At 39.9% G+C, this 11,194-nt stretch overlaps 1 protein-coding gene across 2 annotated transcripts in view; it reads left to right on the top strand.

Moving 5' to 3' along the window:
- The window catches only part of LOC147356961 (uncharacterized), a 356,040-nt gene that overhangs the window by 198,094 nt on the left and 146,752 nt on the right, over nt 1-11,194 (top strand). The gene's annotated exons all lie outside the window — the stretch shown is intronic.

Raw genomic sequence — 11,194 nt, 5'->3', positions numbered from 1 at the left:
TTCCTAGTTTTAGAAAATGTATAGCTTAAAGTTAAAATATCCCTTTTAAAAAAGGGAACTGAATGCCAGTAAGTTGGCTACCACAGCAAACACTTGCTATCAAATTATCAAGAACTATTAAAATCAATCTGGAGCAGTCAAATTACTAAAGACTTATAACAAGGGAAAGATCTAAAGAGGCCTGTTTTCTAGTTAAATCTTTCTAGTTCTTTCAACTGGTCCTCACAGGGTAGTTTTGGGACTTCCCATTATTCTCCAGTTTGTTAAAACACCTGTTAAAATCTAAACAGCACAGCGCTGCAGATGAGGACTGGTGAATTAGAGGGTGGTGAGATTGCCAGTGTCCCTGTCCTATGTCTGATGTAAATGTGTGTGTCGGGGGCGGGGGAGGAGTAGGGTGATGGGGGGAGAGAAATGGAGGCGGGGTGGAGGAATGCGGCTGTGGTTGATGGAGTGTTTCTTAAAGTAGTAAGGAGCCTAATGATGTAGAAGGTTATCTTTATGTGTATTTTATGATTTTGAGGTTTAAACCCAGGGAAATGAATATGTCAAGCCTAAACGGTAAGTGTGGGAGTAGAAAAGGCAGACAGACTTCAGAAAGTCAGAAGCTGAATAGATGTAGCAATGTTGCAGGAAATAAAGGGTGAGGTTTGGATTAGTTGGGAACCATCCAGGTCGTTTGCTTAAGGCAGTCATTTTCACTGGCTTCTAGCTATGCAGTTCCTTCCCCAGCTTAGAACATTTGAGACTCTCCAGGCACCGAGCCGGGGATTCAGGAATGACTCCTCTTTCTCGTGGTTTGGGTGCAGGAAGCAGGCAGGAAGTTTCTGAAAGTAACACTCTGAATGAATGGCAGTTTCAAAGATTGTTTAACCCAACAAAACTGGAGCATCTTCCTCTAGAGTGAAAACTGGATATCAACAGGGGCTGGGGAACAAAAAAGCCAGTGGAACAGAGTAACAGAGTGGGGAGTTAGAGGGCAGTCCTGGAAGGATTCCAGAACAGGTGTGGATGCTTGTGGTAGATCCCATAGCATTTGTGATTTCTCTGGAAAAGTGTAGGTCAGGACAATTAATGGGTTGGAGCAGTGCAGCTCTTGGTGCCTAAGGGGTGTGACTGATTCAGTGGTGTCAGGTCAAGGCGGGTACCAGGATCCTGGGGCTTCTGGTGGTGCAGCTCTGCATCGCCATTGCCTTTGAAAGGCTATTTTTTTTTTTTTCTGATTAACTTCGATCTGCATTTACTCTATTTCTATTTCAGCCAAACTAAGTCCAAAGTCACACAAGTTCAAATGCGTACAGTCAGTTAATATTTAATATTTTTGTATGGTTAAAATTCAAAATGAACTTTATAGGAATAAAATAATGAAATAGTGGATACTGATTGGTGGTGGTGGTGGTGGTGGTGGTAGTTTAAGAAATAAGCCTACATTGTATTACTTTTGCCAAATATCGAAATGAATCTGCCACAGGTATACCTGTGTTGTAGAGTTTAAAAATAAAAAAAAAAAAAAAAAAAAGAAATAAGCCTACAATTTGCAGTACATCCTACTTACATAGTTGTTGGTGTTCATTCATAGGGTAACACTTCTTAGCATATTCTAGATGCAAAAGAAATGCCTAGCGTCTTGACTGCTGGGCACTGGTGAGTTCTTCAGAGAAATGTACCCAGGAGTGGACAGTTTGTGGCAGTGTTTTCATTCCCATAGAGGAGATTTTCTGACATATCCACAAAACCTGCTTTGAGAGCATATGCAATGGTTACTATACTTACTGCTGTGAAGAACTTCTATGGAAGTACAGACTTTTATTTTCTACCTGCCCACAGAGGTATATTTCTTTTCAAACCAAATTTTATAATCATATTCAGCAGTTATTTCTAGCTGTGTTCATCTGATACTTAGAAAAACTCAATTAGAACGTGTTTATTCCCTTTAAACTGAAAATTAAATGGTTAGATAATGTTATAAAAACATTCACAGTGATACTTAGTACTGTATAAAAATGCTTATTCCTGTTTGCTAATTCAAAAAGACAAGTGAAATAGAAAGTGAATTGGAACAATCTGTCAAAGCCAGTCTCGGGCGAGGTGAATATGCCAGACATAGCCTATTTAGACTTTCACAGAAGCATTTTTTAAGCAACTGTTTTAGCTCTATATTCTTTCATTAAAGAATTTAAAGACATTTTATTCAAGTTCTTATCTACAAAGATACAAAATTTTTACTAAAAATTTAGAAAACATCTGAGTTCTTTGTCATTCATACATAGTATCTTGCTCTAAGAAACTTCCCAGACTGCTAGTCTCTTAGCCACAGTCCTGATTGTATCACCAAATAAGAGATGAGGCCCTTTTTCTGGGGTGAGCACATATTCATGATTTGCATTTCATGAGGGATTTCATTTCATTTCATTGCATTGCATTGCCTCTCCCAGATCCCCTTGGTTTCTGAGTGGATTTCTGCTCGTTCCACCCGTGCCCTGGTCAGGATGACTGGAGTCTGCTCCTGCTTTCTTTCAACTCTGGATCTGCCGCTAGCCTGGCACCCGACCCCCTCTGCCTGCACTGCCTTCCCATGTTGCATCCTGGCAGAGCCAGGATCTGTCGTCATGTACTCAAGGTCAGTGTCCTAGTGTGTAGCCCCATGTCTGCCACCGAGCCCTGCCTCACTTCCTGGTCTTGTCGCCTCTGGTTTGCTGCCAATTTAGACGCAGTCTAATTTTGGCTTCTCCCCTGTGTGAGCCAGAAACATAGTGACAACATATATTAGAAGCAAGTCAACAGAGCATTGGACACTGTTCCCAGGACAGAATGCACTTAAATAGCACTTAAAACTAGCTTTCAGTTTTGTCTGCATTCATTCAAATGATTGATGCTAAAGATGCCTTTGTTACAATCATGGTTCTGCCAGCCTATAAAGCTCAGTCACTAATGTGCGATCGTTACTGTTTCCACGTGGCGGCTGTTCTGAATCTGTTCTCTTGGCCTCCCAGGAAATCAGTAATGCTCTCAGGACCCTGATCTCCTGTTCATATTGCACAGCGACAGCAGCCCTGCTTGGTTTCCGTTCTCTCCTGAGCATGTAGCCATCAGTCTCATTCTGTCCTCACCAATTAGGCTCCAGGGACCAGTAAGAAGTTTATTGTTTTTCCCTGCTATATTTAGAGCAACATTAACTTAGCTAGGAAAGTGATGTTCTTTTCCTGGAAAAAAGAGGACATTGCACAGTTGCTTCATTTGGACTGGGATGCATCTGTTAGGTTTATTGTACATTCACATTATCTGTGGAAGCCTCTGCTGGGAGTTGAGGGTACACCCCTTTAAAGAGGATTTGCATTGGCTCTGTCAGGGGGCCCAGGCCCTTCCAACTCAGGACAGCTTTGTTAGTTTTTGACTTGGGGTTTGGGGTGGGAGTGGGGGGATGTTCCTGGACCACACAGATAGGGTAAGTTTAAATGATAAATCCAGCAAAGCACACACCTGGTAGTGGGCTGAATCCAGCAGTCTTGCTCAGTCTTGTCCTCAGTCTTTTCGGCTAACTGGGCTTTCCTGCCTGCTCTCTCACTGAAGATGCAGCATGTTGAGGGTCTTTGACTCATCTTCCTACCTAATACAGACTGGGGTCTCTCCTTCTGGCCTTCAAAGGACTCCTAAGAGCTGGTCTTCTAGATAAAGGAGATTAGCAAATGCTAAGCTCAGCTATACATTTCATTCTAGTTTACAGCCCTGCTCTGGTTTGGAATCCCTTCTGTTTTTCCTTGGGGGTTTCTCTTACCTTTCGTGAGCTCAACTCTGCATTTAAATGGGGTTATTTGTTATAAAAATATTTTTTTCCCCTCACATTTCTATGTGTCTGGTAGTGAGAAGATCTTTTCTTTTGTATGTATATATAATATATAATGCATTTATTTCACAAAGTTAAATGCAATGAAATAGCAAGGAAGCTGGAGCTCCAGTATTTCCTTGTTGTCACAGATGGAAACACCATCATTTGCTTCTTTAAGTGAGAAGTGCCGGAGACATACTGGGCGTGCTGGACATGGTTGCAGAGCTGAGGCCCATCTGGTTTCTCATCATCTAAACAATTCACCTCACTACCCTTATTCTTTATACAAGCTAGGGATTTCCTGTGAAGTGTGTGAATTTTCTGCTCTAGATGGGAGGAACAAACACACCTGGGCCATATTTCCTGTGCTTTGTTTAATTTTTTTTAATTGCAGAGATTAAAATGGCCCTTGTGCAGATCACTACTGCAAAACATGCTGACACTCTGGAAACAAAACAAATCTGTCCCCAGGGCAGTGGCAAGTGGTGATGAAGACCTCTGTTCCTCTATTGGCTGTCTCTGTGGTGTCCAGGGACTCAGGGAAGCAGCTGACTGGGTAGCAGCTCAGAGGAAACGTCAGTCTGAGAAGAAATGACTCCTTCCATGGCGGGGAGGGAACTTCAAAGGGTAGAGAACTCAGGGTCAGCTTGCATGCCTCTCCTTCCTTGACCAAAGGAATCCCATCTTCTCACCCAGGCTTCATCTGCGTGTGTGGATGGGGCCCTGAGACTGGGGAAGTAGGTGGTCAGTCAGTATTTCAACGATTCATGAATGTATTCCCTTTCTAACAAGACTCATTGAAAATAAAAACTACCCTTTACGTTCTTTTAGCCAATGTCTACTTTTGTAAAAATTGTGGAATTTAGGGAGAAGGATTATATTGCATAAGTTTTCACATCACAAACCTTCCTTAGAGACAGCCCTGTGTCTTCCCTGTAACCTTTTTATAATCTATAATTAGTATAGTAGTTAATGACAGATGTCAGTAAATTCTGAGCTTTGTAAGTATAATTTACTCAAATATGTACTTTTATGCAACATGCAAATTTGAACAATAGAGTCCTTGTGAGTCTATCAAATAAGGAACTAGAATAAACACAAAGGAAATGTTTGTCTTTGGATCTGAAAAATGAAATGAAACTACATAGTAGAACCTTTGGAATGATATTATGGGCAAATAAAATCAGTTAAAGTACATTTAATTTTTAGGAAAAGCAGGAAATTTAAAAAATTGCAATCCCAGAGCTTTAGAAATCTACTTTGATGTGCCTTCCTCCATAAAAAAATACATATTTTCTTCCATCAAGTTTGACTATGTGGGGATTGCTTTAGCAACTGTAGAACTAGTCAATTAAATAAAAGTGTTTTTTCAAGATATAGAAATCTATGCTTAAAGCATTTTTACACAAAGGAAAAATAATTTGGTCCAAAGAAAATTATATACAAAGAAAAATGAGAAGTATTGCCATTATAAAAAATATAATCCTGGGGACATAGAATCATATGAGGCATTCTGAATATAAACACCATGATAATATAGATTATTGAATGATTTTTATAGATGAAGTCAAGGAAAGGGGCAGAATAGGAATTAGATAAGAGGGACTGAGGTGTGACAGAGTCTGAAAAAGAAAAATTTCTGGGTTGTCATCGCAAACATCTATTTTCCCCAGACATATTTTCAAATAAAACAGAAAATAATGTTTAATAAAACATGAAACTTGTTTAACTACTGAAAACTTTCAAATATAATAGGGAAGATGGCATTTTTTTCAGGTTAGTGGACATGTACCCCCTTTTATTGCTTTTCTAAGTAGGCAGAGGGTAAATAAAAGTGTGAAAATTATATTAATTGGTTGTTTTCTTAATACCTTTGCTGAACAGCTTTGTGAATGAGACTTTTACAACAAGGGTGAAACTTCTATGTTTAAATCTTGGTGTTCTCTGTGTAATGAGTTGCAGAGCTTGTACTAGAGCTGCTTCTCCAATCCTGTTTTAAAGCAGAAATTCTATCAAAGAAATTTAGAGTTTAAAGGAACTTTGGAGATAGTCAAGTTGAAAGCTTCATTTTATTGACAGAGAAACTGATCTATTTTTCATTGTTCCAAATCAGAAAAAACCCAGGACTCCTAACCCCTAAACTTTGTGTTCTTTTTACTGTAAGGTCTCACATCCCTTTTCTGATTTACTCCTGACTGAGAACTAGAGAATTGCACGTATCTTACATTTTTATTTCAAGTTTTATGTAATAACTGAGAGTTTTCGGGCACATGTGTCCAGATGTCTTTCTTTACCAGAAAGACGTGTGGAACAGATGCTGTAGTTACATAAGTCTTGTCCTATTCTTGCTGCACTGTATTCACTGTAGTTGATTCATTTCATATTGAGAACTTGGCCTCTGCACTGAAGTGTTAGTAACAAGGTTTCATAAGTTGAATAAATAGAATGCAGTGCTTCAAATTTTAGCTCTCTGTCTCAGATGATGCAGCATGGGCAATGATGCTTTGACCAAGCACAGTATATGCTGCCTGCTGCCAGAATATGTAAAATATCTGAACGAAAATATAGATTATGTGATGATTATTCATAGTGAAAGCAGTGGTTTATTTTACAAAAGAATTCTGAAACGATTCCCTTAGTGAATTTCTCTAGTTTAAATTTCTGAAACTCAGTTGTTGTTCAGTATTTCAGAATGTAACATAAAGCAAAATGTACTTGAATTTGATGACACTTGAAAAACACCAGACTTTTCTGAATAACGCTGGCAGTTCAAAATGCTGGTCATGTTGGATGATGTGAGTGCTGATAGACAGTACTTATTAAAATATGCATGTTAAGTCTCTTAAGTGGTGTCTGACTTTTTGTGACCCACCCCCCCGCCCCTCCGCCCCGCCCCGAGACTGTAGCCCGCCAGGCTCCTCTGTCCATGGATTCTCCAGGCAAGAATACTGGAGCGAGTTGCCATGCCCTCCTCCAGGGGATCTTCCCAACCCAGGGATTAAACTCACATGTCTTTTGTCCCTGGCATTGGCAGGTGGATTCTTTACCACTAGTGCCACCTAGGAACCCCATTTCTTCTTCTTCTTTTTTTTAATTTATTTTTTTATTGAAGGATAATTGCTTTACAGAATTTTGTTGTTTTCTGTCAAACCTCCACTAGAATCAGCACATATATCCCCTCCCTTTTGAACCTCTCTCCCTTCTCCCTCCCCATCCCACCCCTCTAGGTTGATACAGAGCCTCTGTTTGAGTTTCCTGAGCCATACAGCAAATTCCCATTGGCTATCTATTTTACATATGGTGATGTAAATTTCCATGTTACTCTTTCCATGCATTTCACCCTCTCCTCCCCTCTCCCCATGTCCGTAAGTCTGTTCTCTATATCTGTTTCTACATTGCTGCCCTGTAAATAAATTCTTCAGTACCATTTTTCTAGATTCTGTGTATGTGCTTTAGAATACGATATTTATCTTTCCCTTTCTGATTCACTTCACTCTGTAAAACAGGTTCTAGGTTTATCCACCTCATCAGAACTGACTCAAATGCATTCCTTTTTATGGCTGAGGTTCCAAATAGGAAAAGGCGTATGTCAAGGCTGTATATTGTCACCCTGCTTATTTAACTTCTATGCAGAGTACATCATGAGAAACGCTGGGCTGGAAGAAGCACAAGCTGGAATCAAGACTGCCGGGAGAAATATCAATAACCTCAGATATGCAGATGACACCACCCTTATGGCAGAAAGTGAAGAGGAACTAAAAAGCCTCTTGATGAAAGTGAAAGAGCAGAGTGAAAATGTTGGCTTAAAGCTCAACATTCAGAAAACGAAGATCATAGCATCTGGTCCCATCACTTAATGGGAAATAGATGGGGAAACAGTGGAAGCAGTGTCAGACTTTATTTTTTTGGGCTCCAGAATCACTGCAGATGGTGACTGCAGCCATGAAATTAAAAGACGCTTACTCCTTGGAAGGAAAGTTATGACCAACCTAGATAGCATATTCAAAAGCAGAGACATTACTTTGCCAACAAAGGTTCATCTAGCCAAGGCTATGGTTTTTCCTGTGGTCATGTATAGATGTGAGAGTTGGACTGTGAAGAAGGCTGAATGCCGAAGAATTGATGCTTTTGAACTGTGGTGTTGGAGAAGACTCTTGAGAGTCATTGGACTGCACGGAGATCCAACCAGTCCATTCTGAAGGAGATCAGTCCTGGGTGTTCTTTGGAAGGAATGATGCTAAAGCTGAAACTCCAGTACTTCGGCCACCTCATGCGAAGAGTTGACTCATTGGAAAATGATGCTGGGAGGGATTGAGGGCAGGAGGAGAAGGGGACGACAGAGGATGATATGGCTGGATGGCATCACCAACTCGAAGGATGTGAGTTTAAGTGAACTCTGGGAGTTGGTGATGGATAGGGAGGGCTGTCATGCTACAATTCATGGGGTCGCAAAGAGTTGGACATGACTGAGTGACTGAACTGAACTGAACTGAATATTCCATTGTGTATATGTACCACCACTTCTTTATCCATTCATCTGTCAATGGGCATCTAGGTTCCTTCTATATTCTAGCTATTGTAAATAGTGCTGCAATGAACAATGGGATACATGTGTCTTTTTCAACCCTGGTTTCCTGAGGGTTTATGCCTAGGAGTGGGATTGCTAGGTCGTATGGTGGTTTTATTACTAGTTTTTTAAGGAATATCCATACCATCTTCCACAGTGGCGGTGTCAATTTACATTCCCACCAACAGTGCAAGAGCGTTCCCTTTTCTCCACACCGTCTCCAGCATTTATTGCTTGTAAACTTTTTGATGATGGCCATTCTGATTGGTGTGAGGTGATATCTCATTGTGGTTTTGATTTGCATTTCTCTAATAATGAGTTATGTTGAGCATCTTTTCATGTGTTTGTTAGCCATCTGTATGTCTTCTTTGGAGAAATGTCAGTTTAGGTCTTTTTCCCACTTTTTGATTAGGTCGTTTGTTTTTCTGGCCTTGAGTTATACGAGCTGCTTGTGTACTTTTGAAATTAATCCTTTGTCAGTTGTTTCAATTGCTATTATTTTCTCCCTTTCCGAGGGTTGTCTTTTCACCTTGCTTATAGTTTCCTTTGCTGTGCAAAAGCTCTTAAGTTTAATCAGGTCCCACTTGTTTACTTTTGTTTTTATTTCCGTTACTCTAGGAGGTGGGTCATAGAAGATCTTACTCTGATTTATGTCATCGAGTGTTCTGCCTTAGTTTTTCTCTAAGAGTTTTATAGTTTCTGGTCTTACATTTAGGTCTTTAATCCATTTTGAGTTTATCTTTGTGTATGGTGTTAGGAGAATCCCAGGGATAGAGGAGCCTAAGTGGGCTGCCATCTATGGGGTTACACAGAGTCAGACACGACTGAAGCGACTTAGCAGCAGCAGCATGGTGTTAGGAAGTGTTCTAATTTCATTCTTTTACATGTAGCTGTCTGGTTTTCCCAGCACCATTTATTGAAGAGGCTGTCTTTGTCCCATTGTATATTTTTGCCTCCTTTGTCAAAAATAAGGTACCCATAGGTGCATGGGTTTATTTCTGGGCTTTCTATCTTGTTCCATTGGTCTATATTTCTGTTTTTGTGCCAGTAACATACTGTCTTGATGACTGTAGCTTTGTAGTATAATCTGAAGTGAGGAATGTTGATTCCTCCAGCTCCATTCTTCTTTCTCAAGACTGCTTGGTTATATGGAGTCTTTTGTGTTTCCATATGAATGTGAATTTTTTTGTTCTAGTTCTGTGAAAAATGCCATTGGTAATTTGATATGGATCACATTGAATCTGTAGATTGCATTTGGTAGTATAGTCATTTTCACAGTATTGATTCTTCCTACCCAGGAACACAGAATATTTCTCCAATCTGTTTATATCATTTTTGATTTCTTTCATCAATGTCTTATAATTTTCTGTGTATAGTTCTTTTGTCTCCTTAGGTAAGTTTATTCCTAGATATTTAATTCCTTTTGTTGCAGTGGTGAATGGGATTGATTCCTTAATTTCTCTTTCTGATTTTTCATTGTTAGTATATAGAAATGCAAGTGATTTCTATGTATTGATTTTGTATCCTGCAACTTTGCTAAGTTCACTGATTAGCTCTAGTAATTTTCTGATACTATCTTCAGGGTTTTCTATGTACAGTTATCATGTCATCTGTGAATGATGAGAGCTTTACTACTTCTTTTCCCTTCTGGATTCCCTTTATTTCTTTTTCTTCTCTGATTGCTGTTGCTAGGCTTTCCAGAACTATGTTGAATAACAGTGGCAAAAGTGGACACCCTTGTCTTGTTCCTGATCTTAGGGGGAATGCTTTCAGTTTTTCACCATTGGGAATAATGTTTCCTGTAGGCTTATCATATATGGCCTTTACTATGTTGAGGTAGGTTCCTTCTATGCCCATTTTTTTGACAAGTTTTAATCATAAATAAGTGCTAAATTTTGTCAAAGGGTTTTCCTGCATCTACTGAGATGATCATATGGTTTTTATCTTTCAATTTGTTAATATGGTATATCACATTGATTGATTTGCATATATCGAAGAATCCGTGCATCCCTGGAATAAACTCAACTTGATCATGAGCTTTTTGCTGAATTCTGTTTGCTAAAATTCTGTTGAGGATTTTTGCTAAAATTCTGTTGAGGATTTTTCTTATTTCATCAGTGATATTGGCCTGTGGTTTTCTTTTTTGTGTTGTCTTTGGATTTGTTATCAGGGTGATGGTGGCCTCGTAGAATGAGCTTGGAAGTGTTCCTTCCTCTGCAGTTTTTCGAAAGAATTTTAGAAGGATAGGCATTCAGTTCAGTTCAGTTCAGTCGCTCAGTTGTGTCCGACTCTTTGCAACCCCATGAATCGCAGCGCGCTGGCCCTCCCTGTCCATCACCAACTCCCAGAGTTCACTCAAACTCACGTGCTTTGAGTTGGTGATGCCATCCAGCCATCTCATCCTCTGTCGTCCCCTTCTCCTCCTGCCCCCAATCCCTCCCAGCATCAGAGTCTTTTCCAATGAGTCAACTCTTCACATGAGGTGGCCAAAGTACTGGAGTTTCAGCTTTAGCATCATTCCTTCCAAAGAACATCAGGACTGATCTCCTTCAGAATGGGCTGGTTGGATCTCCTTGCAGTCCAAGGGACTCTCAAGAGTCTTCTCCAACACCACACTTCAAAAGCATCAATTCTTCAGCATTCAGCCTTCTTCACAGTCCAACTCTCACATCCATACATGACCACAGGAAAAACCATAGTCTTGACTAGATGGACTTTTGTTGGCAAAGTAATGTCTCTGCTTTTCAATATGCTATCTAGGTTGGTCATAACTTTCCTTCCAAGGAGTAAGCGTCTTTTAA

The sequence above is a fragment of the Bos grunniens genome, chromosome 16, assembly GCF_055505025.1.
Source record: "Bos grunniens cultivar Pamir isolate PY7600 chromosome 16, Bosgru_T2T1.0, whole genome shotgun sequence".
Lineage (NCBI taxonomy): Eukaryota > Metazoa > Chordata > Mammalia > Artiodactyla > Bovidae > Bos > Bos grunniens.
Note: the sequence above shows the minus strand (reverse complement) of the source record. Positions and strands in the feature narration are given on the sequence as shown.